We start from the raw sequence: 18,825 nt of genomic DNA on the forward strand, positions 1-18,825 counted from the left end.
TATATATATATATATATATATATATATATATATATATATATATATAAACTCTGAGATCTTGGGCAAATATCTTGACCCTTCTTAGCTTCAGTATCATCACCTATAAAAGGAAAATAATAGTAACCTGAGTTCCTGAGGGATCTCTGAGATCGAATGAAGAAATTTTTGTAAAGCAATTTTTAAAATCTTAAGAGTACTATATAAATGCTAGCTATTATTATCATTAAACAAGATGGGAAATCAATAAGGATATAGTTGAAGTTCTACTTAAGGTTTAAAAATCTCAACTTCACAAATACTAGATGAGGAAGGCATGACAAAACAAGAGTTCCCATGAAACTTATCTCAGACTTTAAGAAAACTAAAAAAAAAAAAAGTCAATTTAAGTTGTCATTGTGACACTACAACCTGTCAAAAGCTAATGCTAAGACATCAGATGTTCTTTATTTGTTGGTTTCTTTTGCTGAAATTTTTCCTTTTCTTGCTCTTTTTTAATATTCTTCATTAAAAGAGATACTTTTCTTTGAAGTGGAAAGAAAAGAATATAGCAGGAAATGTAGATGATAAAAATAAAAATATCAGTAAAACTCTAAAACTAAAACTGGATTTAGAGAAAGATGGAATAATTAAAGTGTAGGAGGTCTCCTGTATCTTTCCTGGTCACTCTGTTCACTTTTGTGAACCACATTTTAAAAAGGATGTAGACAAACTAAGATACCTCAAGGGAAAGGCATCCTGGATATTGAGGTTTGTATGAGGTGAGCAGGGATGGTTCAATATAAGGAAAACTCAAATAATTGAATATATATCAAAGCAAAACCAACAGAAATCATATGATTATCTCAATAGATGATGAAAAAGCCTTTCACAAAATGCAATATCCTTTCCTATTTTAAAAAACTAGAGTATAGGAATAAATGGTATTTTCCTTAAAATAATAAGTAGTATCTAAGCATTTCTAATAAGATCAGGGGTGAAACAAGGGTGCCCATTATTACCACTACTATTCAATATAGTATTAGAAATGTCTGTTGTTAGCAATAAGAGAACAAAAAGAAATTAAAGGAATTTGAAATGGCAATGAAGAAACAAAACCTTCATTGTTTGTAGATGATATGATAGTATAATTAGAGAACCCCCAAAATTAACTAAAACACTACTTGAAACAATTGACATCTCCAGCAAAGTAGCAGGATATAAAATAAACCCACATAAATGATCAGAATTTCTATATATGAACAACAAAGCCCAAGGGCAAGAGATAGAAAGAGAAATTCCATTTAAAGTAACTATAGACAACATAAAATTTTTAAGAATCTGACTCCCAAGACAAACCCAGAAATTTTATGAATACAATTAGAAAACATTTTTCACACAAAGTCAGATCTAAACAATTGGAAAAAAATGTTAACTGCTCATGGTTAAGCCAAGCTAACATAATAAAAAGGACGATTCTACCCAAATTGAATTACTTATTCAGTGCCATACCAATCACATTTCCAAAAAAAATCTATTTTACAAGAGCTTGACAAATAGTAACAAAATTCATCTGGAGCAACCAAAGGTCAAGAATATCAAGGGAATTGATTGAATAAACAATATAAAGGAAGGTGGTCTAGCTGTACCATCTAAAACTGTATTATAAAGTGGCAGTCATCAAATCAGCCTAATATTGGTTTAAGAAATGGTGTTAATATATCAGTGGATTAGGTTAGGTACAAAAGATACTACAGTAAATGACTATAAAGCTAGGCAAAGATTCACATCTCACACCCCATTCCAAAATAAGGTCAAAATGGGTACAGGATTTAGACATAAAGGATAATACCATAGACCAATTAACAGATCAAGAAAGACTATCTGTTGGATCTATGGAAAGGGAAGAAATCTATAACCAAAGAAGAATTTTACATTATAAATTGCAAAATAGATGCTTTTGATGACATTAAATGAAAACATTTTGTACTAATAACACCAATGAAACCAGGATTAGAGGGAAAACAGAAAGCTGAGAAACAATCTTCAAAGCTAGAGGTTCTGATAAAAATCTTCATTTCTAAAATATATAGAATGAATTGAATCAAATTCAAAAGGATACAAGTCATTCTGCAATTGAATAATGGTCAAAGGATATGAACAGGTAGTTTTCAAATGAAGAAATTAAAGCTATATATAATCTTATGAAAAGTGCTCCAAATCATCATTGATTAGAGAAATTCAAATTAAAACCACTATGAGGTTCCACCTCACACCTATCAGATTGGCTAAGATGACAAAAAGGGGAAAAGATCAATATTGGATAAGTGGGAAGTTGGTAACATTAATGCATTGCTAGTGGAGTGGTGAATGGACCCAACCTTTCTGGAGAGCAATATGGAACTATGTCTGAAGAGCAATAAAAACTATTCATACTTTTGACCCTGAAATACTACTACTAGGCCTATATCCAAAAGAAATCATAAAAATTGGAAAAAGTTCCACATATTCAAAAATATTTCTAAGTAGCTTTTGGGGTAGGGGCAAAGAACTGAAAATTGAGGGGATGTCCAAAAACTGGACTGAATAAATTATGATATAGGAATGTAAGCGAGTACTACTGTTCTATATGAAACCAAGAATGGTATAACTTCAGAGAAGCATGGAAAGAATTGAACAAACTAATGTTGAATGAAGGGAGCAAAGCCAAGAGAACATTGTACATATTAACAATTTTGTAAGTTGATTAACTATGATGAATGCAATTTCTCTCAGCAGTTCAGAGAGTTAGGGTAACTCTGGGAGATTGTTATGGACAATACCATCCTCATCCAGAGGAAAAAGAACAAAAACAATAAAAACAAACAAACCCACAGAATCTGAGTGGATATTGTCTTCACTTTTTAAAAACTTCCCATGTTTTTCCTTTCTATTCTTTGATTTTATTTCTTTTCCCTTAGTACTAATTTCTCATAAATGTTCCACAGAATGACTAATATGCAAATATGCTAAACAGAAACGTGCATGTATAACTTTTACCAGATTGTTTGCCATTGAGGGCAGAGGGGTAGGAAGGGGGGGTAGAGAAATTTGGAACTCAAAAGTTTGCAAAAGTATGCATGTGATTGGAAAAAAATTTAAAAATAAAGAAGAAATGATTAAGCAAGATGATGATGAGATTTAAAATATTGCCTTATAAATTTCATTTCAAGGAAATGTGAGTGTTTAACTCTAAGAAGATAAGATTGCTATATGTATGTTATGTGTTTATTTATAAAATTACCGTCTCCAAATATCTAAATGACTGTTTTGTGGAAGAATATACTTGTTTCCTTTGGCCAGGGGACAGAATGATAAACAATGAGAGAGACAGATTTCAGTTATACATAAAACTAATGATAATTAAACCAACATTTATTTTATAATTTAAGGTTCAGAGTGTTATATATACTTGTTTACAAAATGCTTTATAAATATTATCTCATTTTTTCTTCACAACAATTCTGTGAAATACTATTATCATTCCCATTATACAAAGGAGGAAATTGTGACTGTGAGAGGTGAAATGACTTGCTTAGGATCACACAACTAACAAGAATCTGAATCAAGAGTTGAACTGAGGTCTTTCTTTCTTTATTTCAAGTCCAACGTATTCACTATGTCACTTACATAGGAAAACTTTGCAAGTTTTAAGAGTGGCATTGATCAGGAGATGGTGAGTTCCTCATTCTTGGAGGTTTACAAGCAGAGTGTGGATAGATATTTTATGGAAATTTATCATAGAGAATATTCTTTCTTGCTGAGAAAATGTGTCTCAATAGATAGACTTATCCTCCAAGTTGGAAAGACCTAAGTTCAAATACTGATCTCCAATACATTCTGACTGTGTGACTCTGGGAGAGTCACTACCTCTCTGTGCTCTAGGTAAACCTCTAAGATAGTAAATTAGAGAGTCGAAGCCAAACTACATTGTCAGGATCCAATAATTCCAAACCTTTTCCCCATTTCAATTTGACTTGGACTACTTGATCTCAGATAGCTGTTTTTGTCCTGAGATTTTATGATTCAGGTCCCAGTAGACAATATATGATACATAATACACACAGAGAGAGAAAAAATCAAAAACACAACACACTCAACCACTCAACTCCTAGGTAGTAAATGGCATAATGGATAGGACACTGGAGGAAGGAAAATCTAAATTAGAGTTTTACCTCAACCCCTTATTTCCTGTGTGACCCTGGGCAAATCACTTAACTTCTATTTGCCTCCATTTCTTCATCTGTAAAATAATACCTCCAAGACTTGTTTGAAGATTAGCTAAGATTTTTTATAGTTTGTTTCAAACTTTACAGGACTATATAAATGCTAGGGATTCTTTTTATTATAAATAGATTATAATAAATCTGGTCAAGAGAAGACTGAAGGTTTATATCTATGAAGGACTAGTAAGAGAAATATTTTAGATGAATTCAGGATACTAGGGTTAAATAACATACTGGATATTGCTAAAAAAATACTGATATGATTCCTGACTCACCATTAATAATCTTTGAGGAATTCTGGAAAATAAGATTGCAAGGTTTTGAAACAGAAAATATCACAATTTTTCAAGGGTTGAAAAGGATTCTGGAGAATGGATACTGGTGAGTTTCACATTGACTATCTGGAAATTTTCCTGGAATTGACTTTAAAATCATTGGTTTATGACCCTTTGGGAAAAAACTAATAAAAATGATAATGAGGACTAACATTTTAGAGCACTTAATTTAAGTTTTGAAAATTCTTATAAATATTACTACATTAATTTTTTCCCTCATATCAACTTGGGAAGATAATTGGTATTTATTATGAGGAAAGTGAGATAGACATGTTAAATGATTTTTCAAAGGTCACATAACTGGTCAGTGTCTGGGGACAAATTTGAACTCAGAAACTTCTGATTCCAGGTCCAATGCTCTATCTATCATATCAAAGAGCTGCCCACTGTGATCACTTGAAACCAGTATTTGATCCATAATAGTAACTTCATTTTCCTTTTTTTTAAGTGATGTGATTCTTAACTAGATTTTTAAAACTTTTCACTTAAAGAATCTTGAAATCTTTAAAAAAATTTGGGCCAAGTGTCACCTAATAGTCTTCTTTTTTTCAGAAAAATAAAAGGAAGGTCTACAATATTGATTGTTGTCAACTTGGAGGGGAAGGATTTAGTAGAATTTTGTGTGGTTCTATTTTTATCCCTGTCCTGATCAACATTTTAATTAACAATTTGAATTAATTTATCAAAAGTATGGCATATCAATTTTCCAGAATGAATAAATCTGAGAGAGATGGTAAATGACAAGACCCCACATATATCATTCCCCCAACTCACAAAAGGATGGGATGATTTTAGATTTGATAGGTCAATATCAAGTTGAAATAAATGGATAGCTATATATTTAGGATCACATGTACAAATGTATATATGAAGGGTAGAGAAGATCTGGATTATGAGTATTTTGGATTTTAATTTTACTGTATGCTCAAGAATCTAAATTCATTAGATTTAGAATCTAAAATTCTAACCTATGACTGAGTTAATTGAAATAGATTGCCTCCAGCAAAGAATAAGGTAAATTAGAATGTTTTATTTGCCTTGGAATATCAAACTTTGAGATGGCTATTCATAACTTGGAGTTATCTTCAGTAACAAATTAAAAACCAAAATCACCAAAATAAGTATGCCGAACACACATTTACAGTTAAAAAAAATACTATTTTCTTTGTGAGAAATTGGAAGACTATATCACTAACAATCTTAAACTATCTCTATCTTCCCTTATACTTTCAGAATTAGAGAAAAGAAACTCGACATGAAGTAACAAGTTCTGAAAAGGATTTTTGTTATTGCAAGGATTCTGCCACCAGTAATTCCCTCCTACAGGAAATGTGACCTTGTAGTCTAAATGGTTTAAAAATCAAAAGGAAATCTGCTACACTGTGTTCATGTTTCTTGGGAAGAAAATCCTGACCCTGAGTATTCAAATATACTAAGAATAGAAATTAATTGTGTGGAAGCAGTGAAGCTGAAAATGATTTCCCTCTGTCATTTGAATCATGTTAGGAGTGCTATTGTCTTTTGAGTCATCTAGTTTTCATTTTAAGTTCTTTCTGGGCTGTATTGCTGATGATTAGGATGGAAAATATCTATTGAATCAAAGAATCTTCTCCTCTTCCAGGACAGGATATAAAATCCCTGAAGAAGAAAACTATATTTGACCTGTCCCAGAGATTTGGGAAAATATAACAATAAAATTCACAGAATCTTAGAATTGGAAAGAATCTCAAAGGCTCTTTAGACTGAACAAGAATTTCTTCTATAATGTACCAACGAGAGGTCATCCAGCCATGAATTAAAAACAACTAGAGCAAGGGAGAATTTGTTACTTCCTAAAGTAGCCCATTCTACTTTGGAATAGCTCTAATTATTTAGGGAGATTTCCCTTATCTCAAGCCTTAAATATGTCTCTCTCTACCCATGCATCTTAGTTTCATTCACTAGGTCCAAACAACACAAATTTAATCCCCCTCTTCTAATATCCCCCTCTTCAATATCTAGAGAAAGCTCTTAAACACCTAAAGTTTCTTCCATTGTTCCTCATTTGATATTATCTTGAGGTCCTTCATCATTCTGAATTAATTTCCTTTGGCTGTTTTCTAATTAAGCTCACCCCCTCCCCAGAACCCCAGACTTATGATTTAATTAATATTGGGAATTTCTAGTTAAAAAAAATCAAAACTGTCTAAATCAATGAAATTTACCAGCTATTCTGGAAGGGAAATGTTGAGAGACTCTCAACAACTTCATATCATAACTCATGGAATTTATTATTGAATACATTGCTCTAGATTGTTCTGAGTAGCACAAAGTACAAAGACTATCACCTCCCTATTTCTGGGACATTATGTCTCTCAGTGTAACCTAAGATCACATTAGGCTGTTTTTGTTGTTTGTTTGTTTTTTACTGCTTTAATCATACTGTTGACTCATGTTAAGATTATAATCCATTAAAATCCCCAGATCTTTTTTTTCAAACTACTACCTATTTGTGTCTTTAACATATTGTATTATTAAAAACTGATTGTTAAAATGCAATGTAATACTATACTTCTATTTTAATCAGCTGAAATTTTTTTTGTTTTCTGACCCTGTAATAGCACTGTTAGCTATTGCAGTATGCATAGAAGATTTGATTATTTTTAATCCTAGTAATCAATTAAAAATGTTTAACAGAACTAGTCAAGCACACATTTCTAGGGCATTCCACAAGTGACTTCCTTCCAAATTGATATCAAGCCTGTGTTAATATAAGTAGATCTTTTCTTTGCATTGTTGTACTTTCCATCTAGATTAGTATATATTAGTGCCATTGGGAAAAGTAGATAAGGGAAAGTAATTGAAGTTGTAAAGTGATGGAAATGCTGTTAATTGTCACCTTGCACAGTTCCGAAAACAAAAGGAAAGGAAAGGAAAGGAAAGGAAAGGAAAGGAAAGGAAAGGAAAGGAAAGGAAAGGAAAGGAAAGGAAAGGAAAGGAAAGGAAAGGAAAGGAAAGGAAAGGAAAGGAAAGGAAAGGAAAGGAAAAGGAAAGGAAAGGAAAGGAAAGGAAAGGAAAGGAAAGGAAAGGAAAGGAAAGGAAAGGAAAGGAAAGGAAAGGAAAGGAAAGGAAAGGAAAGGAAAGGAAAGGAAAGAAAAGAAAAAAGGAAAGGAAAGGAAAGGAAAGGGGAAAGGGGAAGGGAGGGGAAGGGGAGGGGAGGGAGGGGAGGGGAGAGTAGGGAAAGGGAAGGGAAGGGAAGGGGAGGAAGGGAAGGGAAGGGAAAGAAAAGAACCACTTTGGACTACTTGGTGGATATAGCCTTCATGTCTTATGATACCCCATGGCACCATGTTAAGAAGAGTTGATAGGACAAGAATTTTCCAATTGTTGGATAGGAGACATATTTTTTCCCCTTTCCCTCTATCTTAGGAATAAGGGAATGGAAAGCATAACCACCAAGATGCTGATGATACCAAAAAATTCTTCAGGGAGAGAAGTTGGAAAAGGAAAAATAAAGTTCTGAGATATTGAGAGGAGGGAAAATCAGTCATTCTTGGGAGATCAAGACAGCTTCTGAAGCTAAAATCTCTGATACACTAATTTACTATAGGGATGTGGTGAAATAGTCACTTTCCCTACTTTATTATTGTTACATGGAGAGAAAGTCAGTGATAGCTTCTGGGATCTTTCCTATTCTACTAGAAAAAGGAAATATCTTTAATTGGGAATTATTGTATCTGAACAGGGACATAGGAGGTATCACTGTAGTTTTTGCATTTTCTCTTAGGGGCAAATAAAGTGTTGAAGGAGATAAAAATCTTAATAGGAAATAAAGACCAAGTTTTCTTTTTTAAGTAGATTTTACTGGAAATTTAAGAGGAAGCACGAAGGTGATAAATTTATGGAATATTGCTTTTGACTGTTTGAATCTTAGCTCAAGCTGAGGAGAAACTGAGACATGGGGAAGAGACTAAAAGTTGCTGTAGTTAAGACAATTTCTTAAACATACGGTGGCAACACATTACCTGTGAAGAATGTCTAACCAATCAAATTCTGCATGAGGACCTTAAGCTAATTCTTGGGGTAGTCTTCCTATCATACAGTGGTATATAAACTATTTATTATTTTCTACAGGTAAGGAATTTAAATCCTTATTTCATTTTTTAAATTCTAAATTTATTTATTTTAAATATTCACTATTTTTACATTTTGAGTTCCAAAATATCTTCTCTCACCCATTGAGAAGTAATATAATATCAATTATACATATGGAGTCATGTAAAACATATTAGATATTTTCAAATCAGGTATGTTAGGAAAATGTAAGAAAAAGAAATAAGAAAAATAAGCTTCAATATGCATTCATCAGTTATCTCTCTGAAAATAGAATTTTTCATTATGTATCCTTTGCAATATTTTGGAACAGTGTGTTAATCTTTCTTTTATAGTTAATCATCAGTGCAATATTGTTGTTTTTGTGTACAAGCTTCTCCTGGTTCTACTTTCTTTACTTTGCAACAATTCAAATAAGCCTTACCAGATTTTTCGGAAACTATTCTGCTCATCATTTCCTGTAATATAATAGTATTCTAATACAATAATATACCACGACTTGTTTAGCCATTTTCCAATTGATAAGCATCCTCTCAATTTTCAATTACTTGCCAGTATTTTTATTTGTACACAAAACTCTTTTCTCTGTTCTTTGATCTCTTTGGGATACAGATCAATTAATAGTATCACTGGGTAAAAAGGTATGCACAATTTTTTAGCCCTTTAAATATAATACCAAATGGTTCTCTAGAAAGGTTGGACCAGTTCACAACTCTACCAACAATGCATTTAGTACTTAATTTTCCAAATCTTCTGAAGATTTGTCATTTTTCTTTTCTGTCATATTAGCCAATATGATAGGTATGAGATAGTACTTCATAACTGTTTTAATTTTCATTTATCTTATCAATGAGCATTTAGAACATTATTGATAGCTTTTATTTCTTGTTCTGAAAATTACCTATTCATATTTTTGACCATTTACCAATTAGGAAATGGCCATTATTTTGATAAATTTGATACATTTCACTATATATTTGAGAAATGAGACCTTTATCAGAGTAACTACCTGCAAATTTTCCCCCAGTTTCCTTCTTTCCTTTTAATTTTGGTTGTATTTGTTTTGTTTAGAAAATTTTTTTTTAAATTTCATGGAATCTAAATTATCCATTTTACTTTCAATGATCCTACTCTTATTTGGTCTTTTCCTTAGATCTGAGGTAAATTTTTAGTGCCCTCCTAATTTACTTATGATATTGCTTAATTTCTAAATCAGATGCCAATTTTGAAGTTATCTTAGGATAAGATGTTTTATATATATATATCACTTAGTTTCTACCAAATTATTATCTGATTTTCACAGAAATTTTTGTGAAATGAGATCTTGCCCCCAAAGTTTATAGCTTTGGGTTTATCAAACACAAAGTTACTATTGATTGTCATTTATTATTGCATATTATGTACCTAATCTTTTCCACTGGTCCATCAGTCTACTTTTTAAACAGTATCAGATTGTTTTGATAACTACTGCTTCATTGCTGTTCATCCTTCATTTTCAAAGAGGACCAATGACATCATGAGGTGATGTCTTGAGTTACAAATGATTTGGATTTAAGTGAGGCACAGTGAGGTTTTGTAATGTACTGTGATATCTGGTCTTGCTCGGTTGCCTTCTGCCATTTTTTTTATTGATCCCTTTGATATTTTTGATCTTTAATTCTTCCAGGTGAATTTTAGTATTTTTCTATTTATATAAAAGAATCATTTGGTAGTTTTATTGGTATAGAAATAAATAAGCAAATTGACTTAGCTAGAATTGTTATTTTTCTTACATCAGGTCATCCTACCCTTGCAACTGATAATTATCCAATTGTTTTATCTGTCTTTATTTTTGTGAAAAGTGTTTTATGATAGTATTCATAAATTCCCTAGGTTTTTCCTGAGGGGTACATTCACAAGTATTTTACATTGTTTAAAATAATTTTAATTTTTTATGTTTTGATATATTATTATTTGCTAACTATTTTCCAAATACTTTAAAAATTATTTGCATTCAGTTTTTGGAGATTTTGATTTCTAAATTTTCTCCTTCCCTTACACCCCTTCCCCACCTTAAAAGAGGAAAACAATATTAATATCAATTATGCATGTAAAATCATACAAATCATATTTTCCATATTATCTATATTTCAAAAGAAAACACATACATGCAAAAAAATGAAAAAGTATGCATCAATCTTCATTCATGACTTATCAGTTTTCTTTCTGTAAATGATGAGCATTTTTTATTATGGGCCCTTTGGAATTTTGTTGAACCATCAGAATAGTTGTCTTTCATAGTTGATTATCATTACAGTATGGCTGTTACTGTGTATTCTGGTTCTGGACATTTCACTTTGTATCAGTTCATATAAATCTTCCTAGATTTTTTCTGAAATCACCCTGCTCATCATTTTTTATAGCACAATAGTATTCCAACATAATCTTTTATCACAACTTGTTCAGTCTTTTCCCAATAGCTGGGCTTCCTCTCAATTGTTGCCACAAAAGGGTTGCTATACATATTTTTGTACATATAGGCCCTTTCCCTTTTTCTTTGATTTCTTTGGGATACAATTTTAGTGATGGTATTGCTGAGGAAAAGGGTATGTATAGTTTTATAGCCTTTTGAGTATAGTTCCAAATTGTTTTCCACAATGATTGGCCCATTTCACAACTCTACAAATAGTACATTAATGTACCTATTTTTTCAAAATCCCACCAGGTTTGCTACTTTCCCTTTCTGTCTTTTAGCCAATCCAATAAGTATGAGGTGGTATCTCTAAGCTCTTTTCATTTGCATTTCTCTAATCAATATTTTATGTGACTTTTAATTGCTTTGATTTCTGTTTCTAAAAATGCCTGCCATTATTTTAAATGTAAATTCACTATTTCTTTCTGCTGGGTTTTGTTAATCGTATTTTGATATGCTGACGGTTTACGTGAATTATTAGCCTTAAAAATAAAAGATTTTAAAAATAAAGGGTTAAAATAAAACAACAGAAAATATAGTTTAGAACTGAAGTATTATTCCCTGGGATTTATCATTAACCCACCTAAATGTGGAGACCATTTTAGTAATGACCACACCTCAAGCAGAGGGAGATCAGGAGAGGGGAGCAGAATATACACAACAAGATTAGACAAAACAAACTTCCCTGAAGATAATTCTATTATTTGATATCAAAGAGAACCATACTTCCACAATGCTATTTTGTCTGAGTTTATGAGTTTAATTACCAGGAGGGCAGGGTAAAATACTCCTTTCCAAGTCTAAAAGAGGATACAATTCTTTTCTGGATTTCCTGGAGGGCAGGACAAGTCTTCTTTTCAAAGTATAAAGGAGGGCGCATTCCATTCCTCAGACTAGTTGGCCAAGAATATAACTGTAAAAACTAATAGTAATTATTATAATTTGACAGGATTTATTTCATTTACTATAATTTTCTTAAAGTTGTGATTTCTTACAACATATTTTAAGTTGATTTTTCTAAGATTTTATAGGTAAACCATCATGTTAAGGGCAAAGAGAAATATTTTATTTCCTCATTGCCTATTCTTATTCCTTTCTTTTCTTTTTCTTATCTTGTAGCTCTGATATAATATTGAATAATAGTGGTGATGTTGCAGATCCTTGCTTCACCTCTGATCTTATTGGGAAGACTTTAAATTTATCTCCATTATAGATAATGCTTAATCTAGGTTTAGATACTACTTATTATTTTATGAAAGGCTCTTTTTATTCTTATATTCTTTGTAGCATTTTTAATGGAGTGTCTTGTATTTGTCAAAAGCATCTTTTGCACTTATAGATTATAATCATATAATTTTTGCTACTTTTGTTTTTGATTTGATCAATTCTACAGATAGTTTTCCTAATGTTGAACCTGTCCTGTGTTCCTGGTATAATTTTCACCTGTGAAAGGCCAAAAAATGAACCCTCAGTTAAAAGGAAGATGGTGCTACAAATGGAAGTTAATGCAAAGCTGTTTACTGAAAGAAGGAATAATGGGCTCGGTCCAAGCAGACTCCAGCAGTGGGTGGTGGGGAGAGCAAATCTTTTTATAGGGTTTTGGATATAGGAAGCAAGGTGGTATGGTTTCCATATGGACTGAGAGCGATTGGGGTTTCCATGGAGGATATGCTTTGTTTGGAGGGGTCACCAAGGTGAGATTGGACTGTTGTTTGGAGTTTCTGTGGAGGTTAGGATTCATGTACTTAGGAAAAAGATAATCAATAGGGCTCCACTGGGCAAGAATGAATCCAAGCCTGGATCCAAGGACTAGCCCTTGCAGATTCCCTCTCACATTGGCAAGGGAGAAGAATTAGTTTGCTTACCTCATCTCTCTCCTCTTTGGTGTGTGCTTGAGAGAAGAGGAGATCTTCTTCCTCTACGGGAACCCTATATATCTATATCTTCCCACCAACTGGACAGGTATTTGTTCCCTGGACTAAGGATGCTCCTGACAGCCATTTCCTTCCTGTCATTCTCAAGACAAGTGCAAGGTACTGAAGAGTCCCAGCTTTCATTCCTTTCTTAGTGGCTATAGGCATCCTTTCAGGAGTGAGCACAGGGGTAGGAGACATCACAACTTCTCTGTATTATTTTCAGCAGCTATCACAAGACCTTCAAGAAAATCTTGGTGATATAGTCAAAATTCTCTTACAAATTCAAGACCAAGTAGATTCCCTAGTCACTTTAACCTTATAAAACATATATGTTCTGTACCCATTATCGGCAAGAAAGGAGACCTGCTTGTTCCCGAATGAAGAATGTTGTTTCTATCTTAATCATTCTAGATTGGTTAGGGATGCTACTAAAAAAACTATAGAGCCTCAGGTATTAGGGAAAAATCAGCTGACACTGGATCCAGTCAATTTCAGTCTTCTCACATACTCCCTTGGCTCCTTCCCATATTAATCCCACAATTCATGATCTTTTTGGCACTCTTCTTAGGTCCTCCTTCGTTCCGAATGCTTACATACTTCATCCAAAAAACAGTGAACACTGCAACATCTCAGATGGCCAAATCCATGATGCTGCTTCAGGTCCAAGGATACCAACAATTCTACCCTTTACCATTTGCTGTACCTTATAACATCATTGCCCCCACTCACCTAGAAGCGGCTCCAGAAGACTGCCCTCTGACCACAGTCCCCCTTGGTAAAATTAAAACAAAAAAGTTGGAATGTTGGATCCAGGCCTGAATTTCATTCTTGCTCAGTAGAGCTCCATTGATTATCCTTTTCCAAGGAGATAAATTCTAACCTCCACAGAAACTCCAAACAATGTCCAATATTACCTTGGTGACCCCACAAAATCAAAACATATCCTTCATGGAGTCTCCAATGGCTCTTAGTCCCTATAGAAACCAGACCACCCTGCCTCCTATATCCAATACCCTATAAAAAGATTTGCTTATCCCAATACCTATTGCTTGTGTCTGCTCGGACCTAGCTCACCATTTCTTCCCTTAATAAACAACTTTGCATTCACTTCCATTTAAAATTCCATCTTCCTTTTTACCAAGGGTTCATCTTTTGACCTTTCAACCCAGTCATAGTGTAATTATTTCATATATGAATTTTATATATATTACTTCTCCTTTAGACTATGAATAGCAAGTATTTTTGCTCTTTCTTTATATCCCAAAGTTTGACATACTGCCTAGCACATTGATAAGTCTTATCAAATATTTCTTGATGACATTACTACTTTATAAATCTTAAAGCACTATATGAATTTAAGGTTTTTTTTTATTCATCCATTCATTTATTATACACATTGAGTTTATTTTTCTTTAGAGGTAATGGTTTTTCACTAATGTGCTATTCCAAACTACCTTGACCAGTCCCTATTGTGATTAACCTCAAAATTTTCAAGTTGACTGTCTAGGTGTGATCTATGGTCAAGTTTACCAAACTCTAGCAAGTAGTTCCCAAGTTTAAGAGAGTGTGAATTGTTGTTGCCTTGGGGGGAAGGGGTTAGGGTCAAGATGCCTTTTTTAAAGAGAGAATAAAGCAAATGGTAGGAGAGGGGGAAATGGTGGGAATTAACTGCTCCTCTCCTTTCAGTGAAGTAGAGCCCCAGGGAGTGCATGACAATGCTAACTGTTCCTATGCACCTTGATATTCTTTATTTGTCTCACTGGTTCCTGGTGGGTCTCAGGAAATTCACCTTCTATTTATGCTTCCAAGTGTTCCTTTTATCTCTAGATAAAAGTACACAGGGGAAGTTGCCAAAATTAGTCTACCTTTTGGCCCAGCTCACAGACAAACAGATAAAAAAGAGATCAAAGACTTTCCATTCTGATCCAAAGAGCTAATCCAAAGTATAGCTAGTGGTATTATGAAATTGTTAAGTCTCTGATTTAGAATCCTCTGGGCAAAGGCTGTTCAGTTGCTCTGAAGAACTGTCTTTGAAATAGCAGGTCATCAGATACTAGTGGAAAACGTGACTTACATTTGACAAGGAGCATTTTTGCCCAGATTTGGACTCATGATTGCTGTGGCTCAGTGATGGCCAGGTTCTGGAGATGGCCATCCACAGATTCAGGGAGGACATCCTTAAAATGGTTTTCACAAGGCAGGGCAAGATCTCAAAAGATCCTCAGTTTCCCAATCCCAACTTGATCTTACACTCACACACAGAGACATGCGCGCACACACACACACACACACACACACACACACACACACACACAGTGGTTGGTTGTTGTTTGTTTAATTTCCATAATTTTTTGTATCCTCATTATCCTAGCCAGCCTCCTAAGCATCACGGTGCCACCCCTAATCCTTTTACTAGACTTGCCTAGGTAATTGTCCCACGTGGTGCTGCAATCCGGGAAGTGACTAAGATATGTGGGAGGTGACCAAAAGTCCTCCTTCTCAGTTTTGCAAGGTGAGGATGGAAATAGATTCTTAAAAGTCAGGCAGATGCAGCCCAGTTTTCCTTCACTGAATGATAATGCTTTTATTAGGATTTTCCAAGGGTTAAACAGATGAATTTTTTTAAATCTTGGTACCAAACATAGCAACAACCAGTAAAGTTTGCATAATCAAGCTGGAAAACACTGGAAACATAGCCTCTTTGTTAAATGATTTTTTGCTCCAGAAGAGATTTTTGTTGATGCAGGCAAGGAAAGTGTACAAAATGGCATAGTAGCCTTTTTAACATAGATTATATATTAAAAAAAATTTTTTTTCAAAGCCCAAACCAGCACCACCCACAATTTACAAAGAATGACTGAAAGGAAAACAGCAGACCCTTTCTTGGTCTATTTGTAGCCCCAGGAGATGTACCCTTCATCCCCAAGACAAAGCCCCAACTAGAAGCACACCCAAATTCTGTTTTTGTATCATGTTGCTGACTTTAAACAGCAAGGATGTTTCTGCTCTTTCCTTTTTTTTGTTTGCTTACAGCTTCCCCTCTAAATATTCTGCATCATCTTGGATAGTTTCCCAAGTTGTGGCCTGCTCACTGGAGGCCTCACATTCCTTTTATTTGTGGCATCAGCATGGGTTGCCATGGAAAAGACTGTTTATCATAAGGAAAAATTTAAAGGATGGAAACCTCACCACCATCACCACCACTATGGGGCCCTCCCCTTGTCTTTTTTCTTCCTCTAGGAGTTCACTCTGAGGTCCTAAGCTGGCAGGCAAGATACACATTATCTTAATCACAAACTACATCACCAGAGTGTGAATTTCCTTTTGACCAATTTTCAAAACAGAGGAAATTTGGCTCTGTTTATTCTTCATAAACTGGGCAGTGCCCTCTGGGCTGCTATGACTAATCGACTTGCCATGGCTGGAATCTTCTCCCAGTTTTTTTTTTAAATTCCCCTGCCCCCTCCTTACATTCCCAGGTAAATGAACTCTCAGGGACAGTGTAAAAGCCAGGGGAAGACCTATGGTGGCAAAAGTCATCAAAGCTGACAAATGCTTCTGTTTCCCTTGAGGACTTTTCCCAAGACACCTGAAGCTTGGGGTCAAATCTGACAACCTTTCCTCCTCTTCACATTCCTGCAAAGGAACCACTAGAAAGAAAGATAAGAGTTGTGGGTTGACACCCTGATTATGTCTCCTCCCCCCTTTTTAAACCTGGAAATTGACTTCATCCAATTAATAAGGGCAGGAAACAGTTTTTGTTTTCTCTTAGTAGGAAAACATTAAGTAACGGTTTTATCTTAATTTGTCAGGCATTACCCTGGGGACTACAACCATGTGGCCAAAGGCCAGAAAATGGGCCAAAACCATAGTATTAACCCCCAGATAAAAAAAGAATCCTTTCTAATTAGTTTTCCAGCTGAAAAATAATAATGCACTTGATGCCAAAAAATGCAACCTGGTCATGGAAACCCCAAGTTTATACAATAGAGACTGATTGTGATCTTGGGGCTCCATTTATGTTCCCTTGTAGGGTGAAACAAAGGGAGGTGTTTCGATGGTCTGTCCTTTGTAGAAAGAGGCTGCTCCAACTCTCAGGCTGGTCTTGCACCAGGCTTCCCACAGTCTTCCTGCCAAATCTACAAAATTTTTCCTGGCTGCCATTCAGGAAAGTACAGCTCCAGCCCGTAGAATGGAAAGTTAAAAGACTTTGCCTAGATACGCTGAAACATATACAAACACTGTTTGACATATGGGGGCTGATTGGCTTTGCACAGGCTGTCCCCTCCTTCAGTCCTAAAGGGGGAACCTTACAAGCTCCCTAAACTTATGTTCCCTAAGAACTTGAAATGATAGCCAGAAAGGAAAGCTGAACAGTCACTGAGTACCTACCCACTTTTATTCAACAAGTTTACAGGAATGGCATCATTCAGCTGACCTGTAACAATTCTCCACTGGTATGTTCTAAGAGGGAGAAGATCAAAATATATAGAAATCGACTACTCAATCTTAATGATGGAATTGTGAAATATAGACTTGAACTAGAAGAGTTGGAGAAACTTTAGACACTGAAGGTCATTCTTCCAGGATTGTGTTTAGGCACACAACTGTTATTAGCTGAAATGTCTATAACTACTGACTGGTGCTAGAAATGTCACATATTTCTAGCCACTAGTACTGTAATACATACTATTGTGCCACTGCCCTAATTCTGGTCTTTTTTTTTTTTTAGATTTTTCAAGGCAATGGGTTTAAGAGGCTTGCCCAAGGCCACTCAGCTAGGTAATTATTAAGTGTCTGAGGTCGGATTTGAACCGAGGTACTCCTGACTCCAAGGCCGGTGCTCTGTTCACTGCTCCACCTAGCCACCCCCTAATTCTGGTCTTGAAGATACAGTCATAAGACCCTATTCTCTAAACTCCAAAAGATCCATGAATAGATTAAAAGCATAAAGAGATGTTTCAACGGATTCTCAAAACTCCCAGATTCTGTTGGGGCTTGCATAAAATTAAGTTGATCGTGAACTTCTATATATTCAAAATAAAGAATTGGCTGCAGCAAAATTTGGCATGTACATAAGCTGTTTGTTATTAACAGGTGCTTTGAGAGGAATGAGGGAGGGAATGATATTTTAGCATTTCCTAAGTCAAAATGTGATGGTCTGAATATTTTAGATATTAAATTCAGTGAGATACCATGAATCTCTGGCTTTCAAGAATCTCCAAAATTTTGTCCTAATTAACTTTATTTCCTATTATCTTCTAAATGTGATTTTTCTGCTATAATCAAACCAGTCTTATCAGTGGTCTGAAACATGCCATCAATTGCTTTAAGTATTAGAGAAGCAATAAAGTTCATTGAATTAAGTGACATACTGTATGATATGGTGGTACTTTGCAAGATCTTCAATTTCAATTATTTGGTAACTATAATCTTCCATGACTCATAGGCATACAACATTTAAAGGATATAAATATTTAAAAGATGGGTTTTTGTTTCAGGGAAATGTTCATGGTCATTAAAATAACTGAATTTTTTTAGAGACAGTCTTGCTCCTTTTCTTCTCTTGTTCAACTGTAAGTCCAATTTATAGTATCTATTTGTAGTATCTTCCCAAGACAGAAATACTGATGGAAAAGCTCTATAGGTTGTTCACTGAAATGTGTACCATAATCTGGACAATAGATATTCTATTTGGCTTTCCTGTGTGACTAGCTAAGTCAAACTCTTTAGAATATTATGAATCTCATTTAGGATGTTTCTCTCAATGTTCATGGGTTAGATACAAT

The sequence above is a fragment of the Macrotis lagotis genome, chromosome 7 (assembly GCF_037893015.1).
Source record: "Macrotis lagotis isolate mMagLag1 chromosome 7, bilby.v1.9.chrom.fasta, whole genome shotgun sequence".
Classification (NCBI taxonomy): domain Eukaryota; kingdom Metazoa; phylum Chordata; class Mammalia; order Peramelemorphia; family Peramelidae; genus Macrotis; species Macrotis lagotis.